The sequence below is a fragment of the Ruditapes philippinarum genome, unplaced genomic scaffold, assembly GCF_026571515.1.
Source record: "Ruditapes philippinarum isolate M1 unplaced genomic scaffold, ASM2657151v2 ctg1075_1_1_1_1, whole genome shotgun sequence".
Lineage (NCBI taxonomy): Eukaryota > Metazoa > Mollusca > Bivalvia > Venerida > Veneridae > Ruditapes > Ruditapes philippinarum.
The window spans coordinates 315,977-318,516 of NW_026862120.1; the positions used below are offsets into that span (position 1 = coordinate 315,977).

At 32.8% G+C, this 2,540-nt stretch overlaps 1 long non-coding RNA gene across 1 annotated transcript; it reads right to left on the reverse strand.

Annotated features, from left to right (window-relative positions):
• Positions 1 to 292: 292 nt before the first annotated feature.
• On the reverse strand, positions 293 to 1,944 carry LOC132718008 (uncharacterized). Its single transcript, XR_009624024.1, has 3 exons — positions 1,688 to 1,944; positions 1,137 to 1,190; positions 293 to 400 (listed from the first exon to the last, which is right to left on the reverse strand). It is a non-coding gene; the product is annotated as an uncharacterized LOC132718008 (long non-coding RNA).
• Between the last annotated feature and the right edge of the window lie 596 nt (positions 1,945 to 2,540).

The following is a 2,540-nucleotide window of genomic DNA, read 5'->3' on the forward strand; positions in this document are numbered from 1 at the left end:
AAACAAGATGAAGACATCCTAATTAACTTAAAAACATTTACACATGCACCTACCACAGATATTATCCTTACAAGAGATCGTGGTATAAAGGGGCTAGTTGAAAACGTATGAATACTAAAGATGTACAAGCACAATTATATAATACATTAATAGAAATCATAAATAATGACCATAATTGGCACGATTGGCTGTAAACTTCTGGATAGTTGATTAAATGATTTGTGGCGAATGAAAGTGAAGTAATTTTAAAATCGTTTTTTTTTTTTTTTTAGATTATTTTAACTTAATATCCTTCCTCAAATCATTCTATCCTTTGTAAAATATATCAAAATATTCAAGAGTAAGGGCTTGTACTTACTTATGTATTGATATCTACTACCATACTGTCGCACCAGCTTTTCTGAAGGAAATGAGAAAGATATTGTATATATGTTTTCTTATCTACGGAGCCCGTAAGGTGATATTTTCCACACTTTTATTCCCGGGACTTAATTAATTAGTTTTAATAAAATATTAATCCGTTATTACAAAATATTTATTCGTTATAACGAAATATTAATTCGTACAAACGAAATGTTAGTTCGTACAAACGAAATAATATTTTATAAAAACGAATTACTATAATTATGAGAGGGTTTTAAAGGGTTTTGATAATATTTAAAAACTAAGTTCCTGACTAAATAGTAGGCATGTAAACACATCATAAATAGTGTTGTTTTTTTCTCCCTAAGTCTTATACCTTAACGCGACGGTATAGCAGTACTGTATATAAATTAAAATAATCGCCTGTTGTTTGAGCTGAAAGTATAAATATGAGCCGCGTCATGACAAAACCAACATAATGCGTTTGCAACCAGCATGGATCCAGACCAGCCTGCGCATCCGCCAGTCTGATCAGGATCCATTCTGTTCCCTTACAAACCCTATAACAAGTAGTGAAAGTGATAGCGAACAGCATGGATCCTGATTAGCCTGCGCGGATGCGCAGGCTGGTCTGGATCCATGCTGGTCGCAAACCCACAATGTTGGTTTTGTCGTGACGCGGCTCATATATATGTAAAAGTGTGTTCAAATGAAGATGGGATATATCTTATCAAGTTATTTTCGGTAAAGGAAATTATTTAAATTATATATACCCGTGCTATCTTCATGAGCTTCGTTTGTTTCATATAATGCACTGTCTTGAAGATCTGTAAAACAAGTGCACAGGATATGTGTAACATTCTTTTTTCTGATTTTTCTACTCTTGTTTGTATTAAACCATTTACTAATGCAACAATATTTGTTATCAATAAGGTCCATCTTCTTTTAACGCCCTACTTCATGTTATACTTCATCTGCGTTATCATTTTAAATTTGATAGATGATATAATAACCAAGCGCCCTCTACCTTAACCGCTCCGCTACACATGGTTACATTTATGTCGATTGATCCTTTCTATACTTTTTTGCTTTTTTTTTTTTTTTTTTTTTCGTTTAGTCATTAAACATAGTGTTTTATTTTTTTGTTCTGACTTAAAATGAATAGCATGTATCACTCATGCAAAACCCGCCGGAGCCAACAGAAATTAGACTTTGCCGTGTAGTCTGACAAGACTCTATACTGCTAGTAGTGCTCAGTTATTTTCATTTGTTCCAAATTCAAAAGCTAATCTTATTCATCAGATTAATGACTAGAGTATCTTACCTGGTATACTAGTTGCTCTCACTACGATCATCTTCGGTGGCTCTTCATCCATCGCTTCGTAAACAAGACGAAACTTATTGTCATCCTCATTGAAATGGGAAGAAAAAATAATATGCACAACCCTAGTTCTCGAGAGAATGATTGCTGGGGGTTTCTGTAGATTACAATACACATTATCACTCCTGAGGTTTTCATGTATCACAAATTTGTGCTCTGAAAAAATAAGAGTTTACTTTACCAATTTATCGAGACAAGAGTGATTTAACAATTTCCATGCTGCTACATAAAATTATTCTAGCTGTAAGACAATACAATAGGACTTTATGAAAATACATCAAAGCGCTAACAGTACAGAAAATAGCGAAACATTGATTTAACAAGATGGTGAGTAATGTTGCTAGAATTATTTCACAAGGAGATAGCATTAAATTGAAACTTCGTGAGGGAAGTTGCACTTTTTCATTATCCCTCATGTACATCCCCAATCAAACCGAGTTTGCAATTTTCATTATATTCTACTGTTTTTATTGCTTCCGAGGGATCACTTTTTCCAGATATTTTGTATACCAAGTCTATATGTATTCCTGCCTTTAACACTCGTAAGAGGGGTTGGCAGTATCCAGAGATAGATAGATAGATATACAAACTGGGGAATTTCGACAGCAGTGAAATTGATTAGATTATAAATGAAAAAAAAATGTGTTCTTAATTTATTGATATATTCAAAGTATTTTAAATATATACTAAAGTCTTATTTGTTGCAAAACGCGTCATTTACATTAATGGCATTCACAATAAACAGTCTTCTGAAAAGGTTTGTTAACAAAAATCTGATGCAAAAAAAAAATGTCGA